General features: G+C 40.0%; 1 protein-coding gene and 1 long non-coding RNA gene across 10 annotated transcripts in view; one reads left to right on the top strand and one right to left on the bottom strand.

The window, feature by feature from the left end:
• Nucleotides 1–15,545, bottom strand: part of LOC142014716 (uncharacterized) — a 33,172-nt gene extending 17,627 nt beyond the window's left edge. Inside the window, exon 1 of the long non-coding RNA XR_012646023.1 lies at nucleotides 15,461–15,545. This is a non-coding gene — a long non-coding RNA (uncharacterized LOC142014716). The remainder of the gene's footprint in view (nucleotides 1–15,460) is intronic.
• SOX6 (SRY-box transcription factor 6) overlaps nucleotides 1–22,098 on the top strand; it is a 515,133-nt gene that overhangs the window by 55,808 nt on the left and 437,227 nt on the right. For 5 of the 9 annotated variants that reach the window (XM_074997718.1, XM_074997725.1, XM_074997724.1 and 2 more), the window contains exon 2: nucleotides 7,784–7,860. The exons of 2 other annotated variants lie outside the window; for them this stretch is intronic. The gene's annotated coding sequence lies outside the window, so the exon portion shown is untranslated. The remainder of the gene's footprint in view (nucleotides 1–7,783; nucleotides 7,861–22,098) is intronic. 2 more of the 9 variants (XM_074997720.1, XM_074997719.1) reach the window with 1 other exon arrangement.

The following is a 22,098-nucleotide window of genomic DNA, read 5'->3' as shown; positions in this document are numbered from 1 at the left end:
TAGCTCTCAGAGGTCCCAACTGAAGATCAAGATCTCATTGTGCTAGGCAGCAGGGCCGATGGATTTGCTGGGCATAAAGGCAAGATGCGAGGAGGTGAAGCGTTGGGCATAACGAGTGCAGTGTTGGGCATAAGAGGTAGGTCTGCAGTTAGCCACCCGTAGACAGCTCAAAGCACGGCCTGAAGCACATCACACATTACTCCAGTGGTCATTTAAAGGGCCTGGGCCTCTGATTGCTGCTACTACTGCAGCGGCTGTGACCAGGAACTCCACGTCCTTTTGGATTTTCAAGCTCCAGGGCAGTTTGCCACTTACCACCCTCCTGTGAGTGGGCTTGGTATTAGGCAGAAATAGCATATATCTAAATATTCAAAACAAAGTAAGGTCATGTCTAGTGTCTGGGCACTATAGTGGCATAGATCTGGTCCCAAAGGTAGGCCACTGTAGTGTGGATGGTTCCTTCAGGAAAGGAGCATTTTTTTGGTTTCTGTAGAAGCACCATTAGCAAGGTTGAAGAAGTGTTCCTTTGCTGACTTATCTGTGTTTGCTGGAGGTTCATTTGTCGCAGCTATGGGGTGCTGCAGCTATGTCAACCTACATTCTCAGTGGAGACCAGTCCTAAGGGTGGGAAGGGAAACGGAAGCACGGAGAAGTGGAAGTGACTAGGGGCACACATCTGCAGCATGTGCAACTATTGTAATTGCAGTTTTCAGCACCTGAGGATCTGCTTCTCTGCAACCAACAATATCTCTGTGACACACCCAGGGTAATATCCAGATTAATGAAGAGTTGTGTCCCCCTTTCCTCTAAGATGGGATTTCTTCTCATGTCTTTGCTACTGTCGCCACCTCTCCTTTCTGCTTACATACACACCCTCCAATGTGTAAGTCATTTCCAGCTACATTTAATGAGTGCTGCAGCCAATCAGTCTTGATTAACACTGGATGGTGATCCCAGTCCCAGATATCTTGTATAGCACAGGCTTTCCCAGGACTATTCAGGCTTGTATAAAGTTTATCTTTTAATTAATACAAATGGTACACATGCTCTTGGTGTTGCAAATGGAGTTTCTCAGACACTTCAGTTCAGACTGAATTAGATAAAACAATACAAGAAGTTTATTAACAACAGAGAGAGAATGTGTTTAAGTGAACACAAGTAATGATGCATGAAAGTCAGAACTGGTTACACTAAAAATATAATGCAACTAGTACACAAGGAGTGAATACAGGAGTACAGACCATCACAGTCTAGAATAATTTTCCAGATACATTTCATATGTCTTTGTATGTCACAGAAACGACAGTGTTCCGGCTAACTGAAAGACACAGAGACTTCTCTGGGGTAGAATTACAAGGTGTTTATTATGTGCATAAGGTACCTCTCCAGGGAGAGGGACCCCATATAGCAAAGTAATGGAATATTTATAGTCTTAACTTGCATACACCTGATTGGTCAAACACAGTAACTAGGATACATTTGATTGGATATAGGCTACAGGAACAGGTGAACACAAAGATAATTTTTCAACATCCTATCTTGACAGGACACAGTACTCCTAGTTCAGTTAGATCCAGTTCCTTCCAGCTCCTTGCAGTTCGTGCTGTTCATTCCTGAGTGGGGTCGTACCATGGTCAGCTTCTCTGCCAGCAAGCGGAGCCAATCATGTGGGCACTTAGCCTGACAGACGCCATGTTAGTTATGCTAACTTTATAAGTTCGCCACATGTATTACAACCTCCTGTTATCACTATTTTAAATAATTTGCCCATATTAAAATAAACTGAATTTGTCATGCAATTTGACAAAAAAAAAAAGTTTCATTCTGGGACTAATTCCCCATGTTGTGTCTTAAAACACATGCCATTTCTCCCTCCCCTGCTCTCATCTCTTGCCTGCCCAGAAAAAGTGATGTGAAATTGTTAATCAAAGAAATACTGTAGAGATTTACCGGTTCTGGATACTTTTTCTTTTTGCATAACCATGTGGTTTTTTTAAAGTTAAATTTTATATGCCCTAATTCAAAATGTGGATGAAGACTTTTTGGAGTTTTCAGAAGTTATTTTAATAATGTAGAAATACTAACATTTTTAAATTGGGTATTGGGCAATGCACAGTAACCTTTGATCAAAATCCCTTTTAGTACTTATATTATCCTTATGATGACTGAGTTACGGCATTCCAGCTCTGGGAGGGAGGGGGATGGAGAGCAAAACAGGTGATTCACAGCTCCTCCAAAACTGGGAGGGAGGCATAGGAGGTGCAGGCTCTGCAGCCCCAGTGAATAAGAGGTGCATGGGGGAGGGGAGCAGCTGGGGATCTGCAGGGAATAGGTGGTGCCTCAGTGTGCCACATAGACCCGTAAACTACAGGTTGTCCACCACTGAGTTACACTGACAGAAACATTAGTGTGGGCAGAAAGATGATGCTCTCCTGCTAACATAGCAGCCATTGTTTTTTGAGGGTACTTTAATTATGCTCATGGGAGAGCTCTCCTATGAGCATGAAGTGGTTACATGGGAGATCTTAATGGCACAGCTGCAGCAGTACAGATGTAGACATAGCCTAAATAAAGCATCCTTCACTGACTCATCTGGAAACTCAGCCTTTTACTTCAAGTAAGTAGAAATCCAAAGAGACACTGTAGATGTGGCAGAACTTTAACTCAGAGCAGCTCATCACAATCACTCTAATACTGCCTTCATTTTGATTATGGGCTTGTAGGTTAATAGTGTCATTTTAATTCTTCAATTTTGTACATAGGGGATGTGAAATGGCTATGTGAATCACGCCCTAACTGTGTAACATCAGTGTCTGCATTATACCTTTTTCTCATCTCCTCTCATGCTGTAATTCTGAAAATAGGTTTTTAACAGTTTTTGAATGGTACACAGTTTGGTCCCAGCAGCCCACAATGACAGGCCACATTCTTAAATGATGTAACATGATACCACACTTTCTTCTAAATAACTGTTTCCATTTTTTACATTTAGGTTTCTTTCATGCTCACTGATGGTTGTCCGCAGAAAATTCATACTACCTGTAGAATCTGGTTATCTCAGAGTAAAGGGGGTCCTTTATTATTATTGAAAGCTTTTATTAAATGAATACACTGTCAGTTTTCTTTAGAGAAATGTGAGGAAGTCATATGTTAATACAAGCTGTCTCCTACCTGGAATTATGAAAGCTATTGAGGGGGAAGAGGGCACACTTACAAGAAACTTAAAAAAAAAAAAGGTAATAATTCTGTTTTTGTTAGAAGTTTGTTTGGTTGCTGGTGTTCATCGTGATGCTAAAAGTAGTGTGTGGTTGATCCTGTAGACCTTTCATCATGAAAGTCACCGCTTTATTTGTGTGAGTATGGTTTTGTGAGTAAAGCCGGACTTTTGTAAAGCAAATTTTTTTGAACGTTTTCTGGAAACTCTTGGTTATAGAATTTCCAGAAGACTTTCAGAAAAATTTGACTCTATGTGCATGGCTTTATTTGAAGTCAATGGGAGAAGTGCTTGTGTCTGTACATGCATAATTTGCCGCAGTAGTCCTTGTAAATGCAGTATGGATGAAATCCCAGCCCCACTAAAGCCAGTGGCAAAGCTCTCACTGGTATTAATGGTGCTAGGCTTTCACCCTATAAATATACACTTTTGTATCAGGCCCATGAAGCCTGAGTCATGTGACCTGGGCTGGGAGTCTTACTGCTGTGGGTTGTGTAGTTATGCCCTTATTATTTGCAAGGGTGGCTTTTATCCTGATTGCCATTTGCCCTTGTGTAATCCCACATCTTTAAAAGAAGCCACTTTGTCTTAGGCTTCTTAGGCTGGGATTATCCAAGAGGGCTAAGGGGAGTTAATGTACCCAACCACCATTGACTTTTAATGAAAGCAGGGCACCTTGGCTACGTCTACACGTGAAGCCTACATCGAAGTAGCCTATTTCGATGTGGCGACATCGAAATAGGTTATTTCGATGAATAACGTCTACACGTCCTCCAGGGCTGGCAACGTCGATGTTCAACATCGACGTTGCGCAGCACCACATCGAAATAGGCACAGTGAGGGAACGTCTACACGCCACAGTAGCACACATCGAAATAAGGGTGCCAGGCACAGCTGCAGACGGGGTCACAGGGCGGACTCAACAGCCAGCCGCTCCCTTAAAGGGCCCCTCCCAGACACACTTGCACTAAACAGCACAAGATCCACAGAGCCGACAACGAGTTGCAGACCCTGTGCATGCAGCATGAATCCCCCGCTGCAGCAGCAGCAGCCAGAAGCCCTGGGCTAAAGGCTGCTGCACACGGTGACCATAGAGCCCCGCACGGGCTGGAGAGACAGCGTCTCTCAACCCCCCAGCTGATGGCTGCCATGGAGGACCCCACAATTTCGACGTTGCGGGACGCGGATCGTCTACACGGTCCCTACTTCGACGTTGAACCTCGAAGTAGGGCACTATTCCGATCCCCTCATGAAGTTAGCGACTTCGACGTCTCGCCGCCTAACGTCGAAGTTAACTTCGAAATAGCGCCCGACGCGTGTAGCCGCGACGGGTGCTATTTCGAAGTTAGTGCCGCTACTTCGAAGTAGCGTGCACGTGTAGACACAGCTCTTCACTCTCTTTTAAAATCCCACCTCTAATTTTTGGTTCTTCACTTTTCATAGGTGCTCTCAAAAAGTGCTTGTAGTTGCAAGTGCACAGTGCTTGTGGCAGGTGGAGCTAAGCGCTGTAGATAGAGATCCCACTGAACTGCACCTTCTGCTTCTCCTTCCCCTGAATGCTAACCATGCCCTGGTATCATGGTGGCTGCTGCTGATTTGGGGTCACAGTGCCATGATGTAGAGTTGACTGGTATGTGGAGCAAGGTCTTTTGACTGTGGCATTTTTAGTGAAGTAGTAGAATGAGTCAACTGGAGAACATGTATAATTTATTTGGTTTGGCAAACAATGAGCTTTAAATATATAGCACCTTTTTGGCAAACATGCATAAATCTTAGTCCAGCAATTTTTTTAAAAAAAGCTTCATTTCTGTCCCTTGGGACAAAAGAACACAGCAATCTTCAGTAATTATGCAAGCAACTTTTCTAAAAAGGTGTGTAAGAATGAGCTGTGATGTTAGTTTGTACAGCATCCTCATTGTAAACATGTTACAGTTAAGTTACTGTTAGGAGTAGTACCACAGAAACTGAGGAAAGTATTTCACTCAAGAGCAACTTTACTCTTGGATTGAAGGCAATGACCTTCCATCACCTGGGGCTGAACCAAAAATCTCTAGAATTGAAACACAAATATCTTATTCCCTATTAGGGAACAGTGACAGACTTATGTCCTCTATCGATCAGGTACAAAAAGGGAGGTATATTGCACATGGAACAGTGGGTTATCTTGATAGTTATGCTACTTTACCTAATCAGTAAAAATAAATGTGTGCTTTAAAAAGTATAACCAGCCTGGGTTTAATAAATGTGAGGTTAACTTTTTGATGATGGAGAAAGACTGCTTCCTTTTCACAGCTGCACCTTTAGTGTTTTGATTGAAAGGAAATTATCATATATTAAACCAAGTAGGAAGAGAATAAGGGACAGTGGTAGAGCATTTGGCTACAAATACAGAAATAAAAAGTCTTGAAGCCACTTGAGTTAGTTATGTCATGAGGTGGTGTTTTGTATTTCCAGTATAGTTTTTCTTTTTTATCCAATAACTATGCATGATAAAATGAGTCAAGATTTTAGTAAATGTCTCTAATTTTCCTTCATTTAAAGTCAAGGTACTTTATATTTTGAATTTGTACTGTAAATAAGTATTTCGTGTAGGCTGGAGTGTTTTCACTGTTGTTACTTATAGTCTGGTTGTACCGGTAGACTGCTGCTACATTACTGCACATTTAGTTGATTTCCTTTGAATGTATTATATGTGTTGCACTATTTTACTAAATTAACCAAGGAAATGTGAAAGTAGGGAAGATTTTTTTTATTATTTTGTATGATGTATTTTGATGTTATAAATATAACAACCTAGCTAAGATGAAACCATTTTGAATAGATTGGGCTGTTTATTTTATTTTATTTTTTTCAGCCTGACTAGCTGCATAATGGTGTAGCCTGCAGCCGACTGCCAGTTCTGAGGTGTTATCTGAACAACAGGCTTTAATTTGCTCAGGATCGCTGGGCACAGTTAGCCCTGATCTGTCTTTTCCCTTACTTGCATTGTTGTTATAAGCATTAATGTTTTCACATGCATAATTCCAGGCTAAATTTTTTCTATAGTTGAAATTTTAGCTGAACTTTGAGGCTAAATTTTAAGTTCTGTGTGTTTAACCTTCATCCTAATTGCTTGTCCACCATAAAGCGTTGGTGCTTTGTTCCTAAATTCTCTGTCTGAGGTGGTGCCCATTAAAGTATATTTGTACTCTTTCAGATTAATTAACTGTGACCTTACAAACTACTGTCCTTGTTTAATTGGTGGCTCCAAAGCACACTAATGGCATAAATCAACTGATAATGAGATTCAGACTTGCTTTTAAGATATATAATAACATTGCAATGATATGGCAAATGAGATTTGTTGATTCTATACTGGCATTACAAGAGAGAAGACACAATTAGATGTGTACTTTTGGGATGGGGGAGGGCTTCAGTGGAATGAATAACATGCAGTGCAGGGTGGGTGGATGGGATAAGGAGGATATTCTACATCAAGATAAGTTTGGTATTCTCTCCTTGTCTCTTAGCAATGTGCAGTATTGTGCAACGTACACTTTAGGGTACAGAAATGCTGTGGGAAGGTGTTTCTTGCACATTACTGGAGGGTAATAAAAATGATGATTTCATCTTCAGTAGAGTTTTTACACTAACCTTACACCCACTGTTTTATGAACTGCAAATTAATCAGATCATACCCAAAGAACAAAAACAGTATTTGACCTAAACTAGTAGCTCAGACTCCATTATTATTTTCAGCTTAATGTTATGCCTATCCATCTCTTACATTTTGGAAAGAAAACAAGGGCTTTGGAACAAAGTTTCTTTGTTTTCACAAGAACTAAAAATGTGCTGTACGTAGACCAAACAATAAAAATAAACGGCTGAACTACCTTCTAATGCATGGGGGTTCTGGAGAGAGGAAACCATGGATATTTAGAGGCATAAAGTGAGTCATTGTGCTAGTTAAAGAATTTTATAAGGCAAGCTCTGTGGGTTTGAGTTGCATCTGTTACCTTTTGAGCCAGAACTGAGGGGTATGGAGGGAAAAGAATGTTGGATTGAATCATGCCTTATACTGAATGTGTTGTGCCCAGGCTAAGCTTCTAAATGGGATCTAGATCTTAGGTAGAACAAATACATTCTTGTTGTATGAATGTTACCTTAAATATATTCCAATTTAGAACACCAAAAAGATATTATACTAAAATAGTTTAAGCTACAAAACACTATTACCAACAGGTTTTTCTGAAGTAATGTGTGTTCCCAGAACTCTTTAAAATTCTCTTTGTTGTTTTCCCTATTAAAAAAGATAACCATGTCTGTTATTCCTGACAGCTCTTACAAACCATAATGGACTGGGTTGCTATGGTGTAAGATGTAGAACAATGAAATAATTGTTTGTCATGGTATTGGCTTCCTGGAAACAAATTCTGTGTAAATTATTCGGTTGAAATGGTGTCAGCAATGCTGGTTGCAATTTTGTTTAGTTCATATTTAGACAATGCCCCTCTCCTATAATAAAAAAGTTTAAATGCTTAATTTTTATAGTTTTTCTTAGCTTTAACTTTATTCTTTCTACATTTTCAGGTCAGTTTCATGAATTCAAAAGCAACTCACCAGTGATTTCTGGGTGCTGGGGCTGATTTTCTGGTGTGTGTGTGTGTGTAAGTATTTATTCATTTATTGTATTACTTATTTACAACTGATCTGAAACAGTATTAATGTGAAAGCAGGCACAACATTAACACACCATCCTAATGCCTCACTAGTCAGAAAGTGTTGTGAACAGCTGTCTTGAACTAAGAAAAAATTTCAAAAGGGGTGGGGGGAGACACACTTAATGTCTCTATGTAGTTCTTGTACAATCCTCCATTTCAGACTCTCAGAGTGGCTATAAATACCTGAATTAATGAGTGAGCATTGCTACTCTCATCTTGGAATGTCTGTTGAATTTCCAAATGGTAATTGAGATGTTACTATATAATGCTTACCGTTTTATAACATCTGTGAATCTGGGCTGACCCTGTGGCTTATGTCAGCAGTGCTTCTTGCGGCAGTGATGGAGATATATGCCTGGAAGCAAATTGAGGCCACTGATGCCAAGAAGGTGGAGTTCTTGGAGGTAATGCACATAGGTTATTGGAAAAAATGCCAGGGCAACCTTTGCTGAACCAGAGATGCATCCATGTTTAACGTGGAGGAGACTGACATTTTGAGTGGCATCAAAAGACCCAAGACTCTAGTCATTCAGGCCTGAACCAGAGAAGGCACTTTAGTATGTGTTTAAGTTTCAGTGAAGTCAGTGGGATTTAAGTACATGGTTAATAGCTTTTCTGAACTGAGGACCTTAGAGATAAGAAGCTCAGAGGGGAAGAAAAGGCATGGAAAATTTTTCAGTACCGTAACTGAATGTGGCTAGAGGCAAAATTAATAACTGATAAGCCCTGTGCATTACTAGAAAGTGGTGTTGCATAAATGGAGTATGTCTACATAACGCAACTTTAAATCACAAAATCTTGTTTATGGAACTTCCGCTAAAGTTGTCTGCAAAATTATGATGAAATGGGAGAACAAGTGTTTTTTCCCCAAGGAAAGAAATTCTGACTTTACCAAGGACACAGTGCATGGTTCTGATTTTTTTGAAAAAGCTTAGTCTTTCTGTGCCTCAGTTTTTTCATCTGTAAAATAAGCATAGTAACAAAAATGTGAGCATGTGTTGTGAATAGTAGCCACCTTTATCATATTATCCGTGGTATTTGTTAGTCAAAGTATAGGAAGTGTAATGTGTACTATGGTAAAACAAATACTGTAGGTCAGTATTATTTTTCAAGTGTTGTCCCTTGTACTAATCTAACTCACTGGAGGGCTGTGAGGCTTAGTTAGTTAGTCCAAACAGTGTCCTGAAGTTGCACTTCTACACAAATGTGTAATAGTCATATTTTAGTATCGGAGTGGTAGCCATGTTAGTCTGGATCTGTAACAGCAACGAAGGGTCCTGTGGCACCTTATAGACTAACAGAAGAGTTTTGAGCATGAGCTTTTGTGAGCACAGACTCACTTCATCAGCATCTGATGAAATGAGTCTGTGCTCACGAAAGCTCATGCTCAAAACTTTTCTGTTAGACATATTTTAGACCACTTCTTTGAATTCTACCCAGGTTGGTAGTTACCAAAAGTTGTTTGAAAGGTATATGCATGATTTTTTTTAAAAAATATGATGTATGTGTAAAACAAGTTCTCATACCTAGGGCAATCAAATAAATCCATTAGAAAGAGCTACATTGTGAATGCTCTTATAAACAGTATAAATTACTGCCACCTGAGTCCTGTAGGCTGGCCTATGCTGTAGGAATCGTGTTTGTATAATACCTAGAAGACAGATAACCGTGTGCCACTGCTACCACCACCCCGGCCTGCTTGTTGGCAATCTCAGCACAGAGGTCAAAGACTGAATGAATATATAAACTCAATTGCCATTTAGTCTCTAGAGGTGGTCTCTGTAAAGCAGGGCTGAGGCTCATTGACAGGATGCATGGAGAAGCTAATGCTGTTCCTTACTGTCCTTGTTCTATGGCTAGATGACTTATTTTTAGCATTTAACATTATCAGCATTCACAGGGTCTAAATTCACTTAAGCTAAAAATAAAACCTAGAACATAGAACTGACTTGGTACAATCCAGTTTCTTCTCAACCACTATAAAGAGTATTGAAGTGAATTCTGCATTAGCAGCAGATGACGCCTTCTTCAAAAAACTGCTCTGTCGCTTTCTGAAATTGCAAAGATTCAGAATGTGGCATATGTCTGAGAAATGCATGATTTTTGCAAATCTTAACTCATGCAAGTAGCTCTGTTGAAGTTAATCAGAGTAGAATCGTGACCTAAAGTTAAACATAACATGGGAAGATCTGACAGAGATACAATGATTTTTTTCCAGATTTTCGCAAGTTTTGTCATAAATGTGTTCATACCATAACACATAATTAGTTGGATTGCTCAGTTCAGACAGCTTTGTTTTTGTTGTTGTTGTTGTTATAGCTAGCCAGTTTCATTCAAGGGAAAATGGGACTGATGAGTCATACAAATTACACAGAAAATGTGACTTTTCCGTATTTTTCAGTTATTGTCTTAACTGAAGGTTACTTTTGTGGTCTTACAGTGGCTTTATATTTTTGAATTATTTTCATAAGTAGACTTGTTCAGTGGTGTACTGCAACAGTCATTTAAAATTACAGATATTAAAAGAGATATTTTTAAAGGCTGTGAACATGTGAAAGAATTTTTTTTTGGTGTTTATTTTTTTTCTAACCTGTGTGTGTGTATGAGACAGAGGGTTTCATGCACACGCACAGTTTTAATGAGAATACCAATAAAAGAAGAAGAGCCCTTCTTAAGTGGATGTCAGCAATGACCAGGAAACTTTGAATATATTGTTACAATAACTCCTCAGCTAAAGGCCTGTTTTGATAATATGGTGAAAATATTATCAAATAATTTTCATTTAACATCAGATGGCCTTAAAAAGCATCTAGTGAAATATTTAAAAAAAGTATTTATTATAAATACTAAAACAAACATCTGGAACCTGTGTATTTAAACAATCATGTACAGTGTTAAGTCCAATTTTGTTTGTTCAAACCTTTCTTGAATTGAGCTACATCTGCTTTCAATAGCTGATCAAGCCTTTTGCTTCAAACTCAACAATAAATATTTTGCAAGATAACGGTGTCAGATTTTTTATGTTAATCAGCAGCATTACAATGAAGTCACTGGATTTACAGTAAATGAGGATCTGGCCCAAAAAAAAAAATTGTGTCCTGTGTCCAGTATCATTTCATTTAACAGATATAATCTATGAAATTTTGTGGATGTATTTTGTATGTATTAAGATGATGAAAAGAAACAAAGGTGAATTTACAGAAAGCTTCTTTGAAGAGACCTCTATGTGAATGAAGAATTCTAAGGATTTGAGGCTTTTCTGCTTTAAAGTCTAATTGAAGACAAACAATTTGCTGGCTTACACTACATTAATTTCTGGGGGCACCATCTTTCTCCACTCTCTAACTCGACTCTTTCCTGCATTCAAATATTAGAAAATTTATTTTAAAGACCCTTTTATTTTCTTTTGTTGTCACATGTATAATGCATCTGCATTTTGGCCAAAAAGGTCTTCATCATATTATTGCTTACCTTTCTCAATGGAAATTTTCAAATAACCAGTTCTTCATAGAGAAAGGTAAGTGGTACCTTAACCCAGGCTGTCGTGGCTGAATTGTCAATGATTATTTTATGTCTTCTAAAGAAACACAAAGACATCGTCTTCAGACAGAACTAGCTGCTACTGCTGCTCGTTATTATTTAATATTGGCATTGTGGTGGTATCCAAATGCCTTAACAGAAATCTGGGACCCATTGTGTTTTGTACTGTTCAAACACGTACAAAAAATTGATATTTGCCTCTACGAGCTTACCATCTTAAGTAAACAAGGCAAATGACCAGAAGGATGTGCATACTGCTTAATTAATGTGGCCAAGGTACCTAGTTTGTCAGTAATATTTTTCAAAGATCCCTCCAGAATCTCCCTCCGTGCCATACTGTCCCATTTCAACATTCCTGAACCATTCATAGACATGGGTGCAGGCACACAATAGACGTTTAATGGAGTCATAGAAGGCAGGAGGAGACAGAAGTTTAAGTATTCTAACAAGCAGAGGTAGTTTTTGTCAGGTGCCCCTCAACGATTGTTAATATTGGACTTACTTTCTTCATTGAGTTTTCAGACATACAGTAAGTGGGGAGGACTTTTGATTTCGGGCTGTTTCCTAGAAAGTCTTACTCATATGTGTAAGTTTCCATTTCCATCATGGAATTACTCAGAGGTGTATGGCTCTGCAGGGTCAGGTTCCTAACTGTTGTACACCTTTAAGCTATATTTATACTAGAGAGATTTTGTTGACAAAACTTGCCGTGTCCACACTAATAATGTGTTCTGTTAACATACTGTCAGCAGAACTCAGCACTTTTGTCAACAAGCCTCCTGCCTCTCCCCTATGAGGCAGAATGCCTTTCTCAACAGAATCTGTTGACAAAAAAGCCATGTGGATGCTCCAGGGTGCCCTATGTTCACAGACAGGCCTTCTGGGTCACCAGGCAGCCCCGTCTGCTGTGCTTCCGGTTGGCTGCTCTGTGAGAGAGCGGCCGGATATTCTGGCCATGATCTGTTGACAGAGAGGATCAACTGAGCGATCCGCTGTCATGTGTGACCACAATCTGTCGACAGAAGTTTTGTTGGAACATATCTTCCGACAGTATCTTCCGTTCACAGATTGCTGTAGTGTAGGCATAGCCTTAGTGTACACATTGTACTTCAACAAAACAAAACAAAACACCACCGAACAAACCTGGATGTACAATATGCAGCTCTTTGGAGCAGCAGTATGTGTTGTGTTCACTTTAGAATGCTGCTACTTAAACAATAAGGGGGTGGCAATTTGGACTATGTTTATAACTTTAATTTATAAGGTACACCTCCCTTCTTCATTTCCTTCGGAGCAATAAAATGGGTGTCACAGTAGAAACTCATATAAAATAATTATTTAAAATCACACTAGTCTAAAAGCTATTAAAATACTTACAAACTACAACTACTTGACACTAGTGAAAGGTAGCCACCACTGGGGTTGGAAATTAGCATCCAACCTGGCTTGTAGCATATATCAGAGTAGAAAAAATATAATAGCCACTAACTTAATTTTAGTGAGATCAACACCATGCTGTTTGGGATATCTTTTTAATTAAAATATTTTTAGAAATGATCCTTTTTAAAAACAAGCAGGGACCCCTCTGCTCTGCCACTGCCACATATCTGTGCCACATGAGATCCAACTGCTGCCTGAGAAAATCTGTAGAAAATCAATAAGGGAAAGAAGCATGATGCTCATCCAAACAATTCTTGTTTAGAGAGGGGAGAGTATGCTGCGCAAGCTGCAAATAATACATGGGAGACAAAGAACAGTTAGGAAGTTCTTGAATGGAATAACTGGAACAAGAGTTCTCTACTATAGCATTCATAGCAGTTTTTATTTCAGAGGATCTGCATGTGATTTGCATCCTCAGAGTCAATGGTTGCAGAAAAGAAAGGGTTAACCATCACATAACTGAAGCCTTAATGTGTCTGGGATATAATTGAAGACCACAGGAAAGTTATTAGGCAAGGATTTTCTTCTGGGCAGGCTGTCGTGAAGCAGGTGATATATAAAGTACTTTTTGCATATACAGTTTTTCTGTCAGGCTGTGTCTACATTACCACCTTCCTTCGAAGGAAGGATGGTAATGAGGCTGTTTGGAGTTTATTAATGAAGTGCTGCCATGCATAGGCAGCACTTCATTAAGCAAATTCCCCCCCGCGGCAACTCTGAAGTTTTAAATGTCAAAGTACTGGCATGTGTCTAGCCGCAGTACACCCACCGGTACTTTGAAGTGCTGGGGCATCTTTGAAGTCCCCTTACTCCTCAAAATTTTGGCTGTGGCCACACTTGGCCAAAACTTCAAAATGGCCATGCAACTGGCCATTTCGAAGATGTCTAATGAGGTTCTGAATTGAATATTCAGTGCCTCATTAGCATTAGGAAGCTTCTGGCCGTGGCGCTTTGAAAGTGCTGCTTTTGACCACTCGCGGCTCGGTGTGGCTGCACAGGGGTGCTTTCCGAAAGGACCCCACACCTTTTGAAATCCCCTTATTCCTCTCAGGGGTTTCAAAAGGTGCAGGGTCCTTTCGAAAAGGACCCCCATGTAGCTGCGCTGAGCTGCAGGCGGTCAAAAGTGACGCTTTCAAAGTGCTGCGGCCAGAAGCATCCTAATGCTAATGAGGCACTGAATATTCAATTCAGCACCTCATTAGTGATCTGCAAAGTGGCTATTTGCATGGCCATTTCGAAGTTTTGGCCAAGTGTGGCCACAGCCTTAGAGGAGTATGGGGACTTGGAAGATGCCCTGGCACTTTGAAGTACTGGCGGGTGTGCCGTGGCTAGACGCGTGCCGGTACTTTGAAGTTTAAAACTTAGGAGTTGCCGCGAGGGGGAATTTGCTTAGTGAAGTGCTGCCTATGCACGGCAGCACTTCATCAGTAAACTGCGAACAGCCTCATTACCATCCTTCCTTTGAAGGAAGGTGGTAATGTAGACACAGCCTCAGAGTGAACGCTGTCTGAAGTCTTACTGAGTCAAATTTACTTAGTGGGTCAGGATGATAAATTGTTCATAGTCAGCTTCTTTCTGTTTCCCGCTCTCTGGGATGTACATCAAGAATAGTGTTATTCATTTATTGATATAAATCAGGAGTGCTTAGGACTAACCACTCTTCATTATAATCACTGAAAAGGTTAACTGCTCCCTGAATATACTTGATCTATAGTATAGACCTATTCCTGGCTCCCTAGAAAGCTGATAATAGTCTGGTCACCAGTTAAGAATGATCTATATTAAAGATTCTATAATGAAAATCTGTATTTTTCTAAAGTTAATTGAAAAAAGTGTGATAAAAGTGTAGCATCCTTTTAAAATTGTTTCTCCAAAACAAAGATCAGGTAAAGCACAAAGGTAATGCAAATGGTTTTGGAATTCATTTCCCATTGCAACATGCCCCCTGAAAGTTTTATTGTTAATGCTGAGAAAGTAAAGAATCATAAATGAAGCATTTTCAGTTTGTGTTCATGTTAAGTGGAGATGTACTGAAGTTTGGTGTCTCTATGTTAACATATTTAGCACTGCTAAATGTCGCTGAACTGCATTTGGCAACCTCTTTAATTGAAAGCAGGTTGCCAATTTCAGTATGAGCACTGATCATATTTCAACATGTGGAGTCTTAGAAATATAGGAATCAGATTTATGGTTTATCCAATATGATATTTCACAGTGTGCTACAGTCATTACATGATTCTTCAGAAGAAGGTAAAAATGCTGCATAATGATTCCCTGAGCTTGTTGAATAATGCTGTACTGTGGGAAGGAGAGTCCTTTTGAACCCTTTTTATTTCTGCAGTATGTTGAGATAGTGTCCACAACTGAATACAGTATTCAAAGAGAGGGTTCACCATTAATTTATTACAGGGGTGTCCAACCGTTTTTCATTGGAGCCACACAGCAACTGTTTACATGTTCCAGGGGCCGAACACAAAATAGCCCCAAACAACCACCCCCGACCCAAGGCTTAAACCCCACTCAGCCCCAAACTGACCGCTGCCCCCCAAATCCAGGATTAACTCACCCAGGAGGTCCGTGTTTTACCATCCCCCGCTGCTCCTTTGCTGGGCCGTCTCCTCTTCACCATGGCTGCGTGGCTCCCCTCAGTCCTCCTACTCCCCCTATGAACATCACAGGAGGGCAGCTCCCAGCCCCTGCTGCAATTAAAGAATAGGACTCAGTTTAATCGGTTTAACGGCCAGATCCCTACTGCCATCCAGCAAACCAATTAAATTGAGTTCTACTCCAGTGTTTCTCAATTTTTTTTATAAAGAACCCCTTTTAAAAAAATAAGTACCCCCAGTACCCACAATTTTCAGATACACAAAATCCCCACCACCCCTCCCTTCCTCTAGAGCTGGGAGCCTTGGCCCTCTGCTTTAACCCAATTTCCCTTTCCTCTCCTCCAGAGCCAGGCAGCTCCAGCCACCTGCTTCAACCCAATCCCCCTCTCTCCAGAGGCAGGCACTCCCAGGTCCCTGCTTTAACTCAATCCCCCTCTGCTCTCCTCCAGAGTCACCCCCACCCCCGTTATAATACAATGCTGGCGACTCACCGGAGCTGCTGCTGCCATTGCTGCCACCACCATTGCTGCTGCCCATGCACTTTTCCCTCCAAGCACTGGGGAGGGACGGTGTGCACAGCGCTCCCACAGCTCTGAGCATTTTATTGCTTAAAGAGCCACATGCAGCTCCCATGCATGTGTAACCTCTGCCACTTCTCTCTGCTCCTTAAAGAGCTACATGCGGCTTGGTGCCACTCAGCTGCCTTTTAAAAATGGAGCTGCTGCCAGCTCCACAGGCTAGATAAAAAGGCTCTGTGGGGCAGATTGTGTCCTATGGGCCACGTTTTGAACACCCCTCATTTATTTAATAGTGTTAGAAAACATTTTCTATATGATTCTTTATATATCTTAATGTTTTGATTGCTATTTTGATTGTCTCTTCACATTCTTGGATGTTTTAATTCCTCTGTCCACTTTTTCTTGAATATTTCCAGTATATTTAAAATCCGGAAATGAGAATATAGTAATATTTTCCCTTCCAAAGTGCATACCCTGGATTTTTCAACAATAGATTTTATCTGTCATTGTGCTACCTAACTACTGGCAAATGTTGTCCTATTATGGATGATTTTGTTATGATCATGACTCTAGTTCCAGTACTAATAACTGCTGAACCACTTCTTGCACAACTATAATAGCTAGTTTTCCTTTCCTTTTCTTTTTTTTCCTTTTCCTTTTTCTTTCTTTTCTTTTCTATTCCAAGGAGCAGCTGTTTAGTAGGACTCTGTTCTGGCTGGTTTATCCTTTATTTTATTTTACTTTTTTAGAAAATCAGTGGCAGGGCTATTTCCCTTAAAATGTCTTATTCTCTGCTTGGGCCTTGTCAGGTCTTAGAAAACGTTCTTGCTATTTCATCATAATCTTCTGCACTGAAGTTTGTATATTTTTTTGTGCAAATTCTTAACTTCTTCAGTTGCTTTCTCATTTTTTTTTTGATTATTTGTTGGTCAAGATGACTTGTGGACATAAGTGCAACCCATGGATGTGGGTCTCTTGGGATAGTTGTAGAACTTGAGCAGTTTCACTCCAGATTTTTTTCATGCAAGCAGTGCTCGGGAATACTAGTGCCTTCTCTTTGCTATTGATGTAGTCCTAGTTACCTCAGTTTGTGTTAAATTCAACAGCCAGCTATGCTCATAGTTTAGGGTTTGTCCCTTTAAAGGGGTTTCAGAAGAGTTTGCACATCCACACATACACTTTTGTCTTCTGCCCCCTACTCTCCCCTGAACAGCCTAGATTCATTCTCTCTTTGTTAGCAATGACAGTTTATTGCAGGAGGTAAATAAACTCTTCCTTCTTTTCTAAACTGTCTTCAGCCAAAAATAGCGGGATTTTTGGATTTTGTGTTATGCAACCACCTGCCATTAAGAGTTCCATCCTGGCTGAAAGACCTCTGCTACTGAGCTTTCAAACCTTATTGTCCAGTGCTCAGGGTTGCTTAGAGGAACAGCCATACTCGCCTCTTGTACACAAAATGAAATTGAGCAGAGCTTATCCTCTTGTGTGCTCCAGAAGGAGCTGCTCCACAAAGAAGACATTTATAGTATCAATAAGCTGCTCATGTACAGATGTGTTATTCAACCAGTTAATATCTGGGTAGTTAAAATCGCCCATTATTATTTTTCTGGCAGATTTTCCCACTTCATTAATATCTTTCAACATACTGAGTTGCTTGGCTGCTCCTTCTTTTACATGGTTTATAACATAGCATGCCATCACAGCATATTCTGTAGTTTTGAGTTAATTGCTCAATTGACAGTGGTATTCATGAAGTGCTAGGAAAATTCCACAACTAATGATTTGGACAAATTCAAAATAGGTTGGCATTCCATAGTTTTAAATGTCAAACACACTACTATCTGCAGGCATAAGAATGTGAAAGCTTAGAAGTCGATAACTGAGAAACTCTAGTCTAAAAATCATAGTTAAATCATCAGGTAAACATATAGCCCCCCTGCTAGTCCTATGTGGGGAGCTCAGTGCCGGCCTAATTGTTCCTCATAATGATCAGGACGGGGAGATAGGGGCATGGAATGTCTTTTCAGTCACTTCATGGGTGGGTCTTGAAGTGATGCAGAAGGAGGCAGACAATAATGCTGATGAACCTCTGATCCTTCCACCCTCCTGGCCTCTGGGTCTTGTTTATGGAAGCTTTGTGGAGGCTGCTATAGTAACCATCGTGTAGATGTTTGAAGGTACTGTGGAAGCTGAAGAGTGAAGGTGATTAGAGGGCAATTGAAAAGTTTGTAGTGGGCTTTCTTCTTCCCCTGTGGTCCTTGATTGGGTGTACATGCAGACCAGATGGTTAACTGTGGTGAGCCATTGTTCCCAGGTGTTATTTGGCGCTGCCAGCTAGCTCTCTAGGCAGTGGGCTGATTCTTCATCTCACCAGCTGCCATGCTGGGATATCAGTGGATGCAGTGCCTAACCATTTTGACACTCCCCAGCAACTTCGCTTCCATTTATGGTACTGGCGAAATGGGGAAGAGTCATGGACCTCGCCTGGGTGTCACACTGATGCAGTGTAGCTGCAAAGTACTTCATGGCCACTGCCACATAGGGAGGAATTTTCTCTCTGGATTCAGGTTATACTTCAGGGTCATGGATTAGGTTCCTGCAGGGCTTTGGTTAGGTCTGCACTCTTAAAATGACAGGGGCAAGACTTGGTATCTTGTCTTTTGTCTGATGTTTGTATATTGCTCATTTCACTAACTTAAAATCTTTCTGTAATGTGCTAATGATCTGATGCAAGACTAAGCAGAGTTGTAATGGTTTGCCTACAAAAATAAAGCTTCTATCTGGCAAAGCACTTAAATATGTAACTTCGAGCAAGTGAGTAACTCACTTTTGTCTTCAGCACCTGAATCATCCCATGGACTCTGTGTGTGCTTTATCAGGAATAGTATTGATTATGTGTGTGTTGCTGCTAATTTGTTCAAATTTAAATTAAATAATTGAAGAAGTAGTAGAAGATACAGTGATATTTGGATTTGCTCTTCAGTCCTGCATGTTGATATTGTGCATGCCTTAAAGATGTTATAATCTACATTTTATAACAAGTTATGGTGAATTGTGTTATTCCTCCTGGCAACTGAGCACAACTATCATTAAAATTTTTCATCAGTATTCTGTTTAGAGTTTCGTAAACTGAACACTACAGTGCTAAGAGCTCATTTTTAGATTCTTATTAGAGTCCTTTCACATCTTTATAGTACTATACTAAAGCTGAATTTACCAGCTATATGGAAAGTAGGGTAACGTAGCACTAGAATCTACATTAAAGTGATACAATACTCTTTGGAGAAAAACCATCTTGACTTGAGATCTGATATAGTATGTGGTTTGGGGGCAGTTGTAAAAGAGTTGCCAATAAACTTGAATGCTAGCAATGAAAGCTGCTTATAGCGCATTGAAATTTAGTAGTATTTTCTTTTCTTTGTAAACACATGTGACTACATTAGCATTAATGGGAGTTACATGTACAAATTGAGGGGAGAGTATACCCCAGAGAGTAATTTGATACTTCAAAATTTAAAGATAGGATGGATCAATTTGTTTGCTACTCATTTCTGCTTTAAGGTAGAGGCAAATACCTGATCACTGTGGGTAAGTACCATTCTGCCTATAAATCACTTCTAAACATTCTGTTCTGAAGCCTTTAAACTATACTTTAATCTGAATAGGAATAGCAAAATATGGATATGCTTATTAGTGAGTCTGTGGTCAAAACAACCCCCCATCAAAGTTCTTGGAGTTTAGGCCCAGTGAGTTAAGTCCTTAAGAGTCTGAGAGGCTGAGTGGTCCAATAACTTGGGCACTGGACTGGGATTCCTGTGTGACCCTGAACAAGTCATTTCGCCTTTCTAAACCTCTATTCTCCTTCCCATGCTGTCTTCTCTTTTTAGACTATAAGTCCATCAGTGTGGCTGTGATGCCGGTTGGGAGCCTTTTGCTGCTATTGTAGTACAAATAAATAATAACATTCTGAAATCATACTACAACAATTGGTAATTGCTTTCAGTTTATAAAGGTACAATCCTTCTTTAGACATTAAAATAGTTGTTTTCATAAGTAATCATTATTGCAACAGAATTCTTACTATCATTATTTTGTACTGCAAACTTAATTTCAAATGATACTTATGGTATGAAAATGATTTCTTTTGTTTGGTTACTTAAATTTTTTGCCATCATCATATTAGAGTCCCGTAGCAACATATAAAAACATTAGTGCATGTTCCCTTTGTATATGATGTGGTTGAACATTTCTGCTGTAAAACTGTGAGGCATCCTGTGTTCACAAACACAGAAAGAAAATGCACCCCCCTGATTGCTGCTTACTGTCGTTTCTTTAAGAATACGTTTTGGGGTTAGCTAGTTTTATTTGTGTTGTTTTCCTGGTCAAATACAGAAAGTTAATTAAGCAATAATCTTAACAGAATCTGAGTTTGTAGTCAAGTAACTACCTACCTCTGACATATAAATGTTAAGGTTATGATTAAACTCTCTTTACTAGGGATAATATCTAACTTTATTAATATTGTTGCTTTTATTCCAGATTAAAAAAAACATGAAATTAAGAAAAAATTAGATCCTATCCTGGACTGCTGGTTTAAATTCAGCAAACCAAAGAGTAGCAGTGACCTAAAAAATGTAGTACCATACAAAGTTTGTTTTAATTACAGTCAGAGACCACAGAGATGGGCCTGATATAAGAACCTGAATCAGATAGAATTATTATTACATTTAGGGAAATCAGCAATTAATATACTCTCCAAATTTCAGTTAGTCATAATTTAAATGATGATGATTTAAATGATGCTACCTATTAAAGTAGTGGCAATAGGTATAATCCAAGCATTTTTCCCATAAAATATTATAGAAAAATGAGGGAAGATACTGAATTTTTTTTCTATACTACATTCAGTAGAATGAAATGAACATGTGAAGGAGGTTGTGTCTTAGCAGGATAATAATATCAACTATACAGATACTAAAATGTAAATGTAATATTTTAGTTTCTGTGTTGATGATAATTTTCACTGTAAGGATTTCAGACATTTCAGAGAGATGCGTTACACCATCATTAATCAGAAATGTTCAGATAATCGCATATCGCCTTCAGAGAATATCAGAAAAATACTGCAAATGAATGATGAACCAAACACATAACAGATACATAATTCTGTCTCAGGGAGGCCCAAAGGCCACATTTAAAAGGCAATTAAGTAGGTAAAATGTGGTAGTTAGCAAAGAAAGTTTGATAATTGTTCTATGTAAGTCTGTAGATCTACCAGAAGATCTGCTGTGAAATTGTTGGCACAGATGAGGAGATACCTTCTGAGTTTAAGACAGGCTGACGAAATCTTACCACTTTGCTGGACCCTATCATGTGCGGTCTCCACAAAGACACAAGATAATAGTATTCAGTGTTTGTATGGTGTTGTGGAAGAATAACATGGCATCGGTGAAAAAGGGTTTTGTTTATAGCTTATCTTCTTGAAAGATGTTGTCTTTGCTTTAGGGCAGGGGTGGGCAACATGCGGACCACAGGTCAGCTTCAGCCTCCTCTTTCATTTCATCCAGCCCAAAGCAAGTCTCTGAACTGTGGGCTGGAAGCCTCAAGCCTTGGAGCCCCCTTGTGAGGCTGGAGCCATGAGTGCAGGTTTGCCAGCATGCCCCTGCAGCTCCTAAGTGGAGGGGCAATCAGCGAAGCTCCATGTGCTGCCAGAGCACTGGCTCCACAGCTCTTATTGCCAGGAACTGCAGCCAGTAGGAGCTGTGAGGGTGGCACTATCAGCTGTGGGTACTGTGCAGAGCTGCCTGACCCCTCCACCCATGGGATGGATATGGCAGTCGCTTCTGGGAACAATGCAGAGCCAGGGTGGGCAGAGAGCCTGCCTTAACCCCACTGCACCATCAGCTGGGAGCTGCCTGAGGTAAGAGCTGCCTGCTCAGATTCCGTACCTCAAACATCTTCCCACATACCAGCTTCCTGCACCAAGTTAGAACCTCCTTCCAAACCCTAACTCCCTCCCAGATCCTGCACTCCTTTCCACACCTCAGCCCTAAGCCTCCTCCTGCATCCATGCTCCCTCC

The sequence above is a fragment of the Carettochelys insculpta genome, chromosome 6 (genome assembly GCF_033958435.1).
Source record: "Carettochelys insculpta isolate YL-2023 chromosome 6, ASM3395843v1, whole genome shotgun sequence".
Taxonomy (NCBI): Eukaryota; Metazoa; Chordata; order Testudines; family Carettochelyidae; genus Carettochelys; species Carettochelys insculpta.
This window is presented reverse-complemented; position numbering and strand designations above follow the sequence as displayed.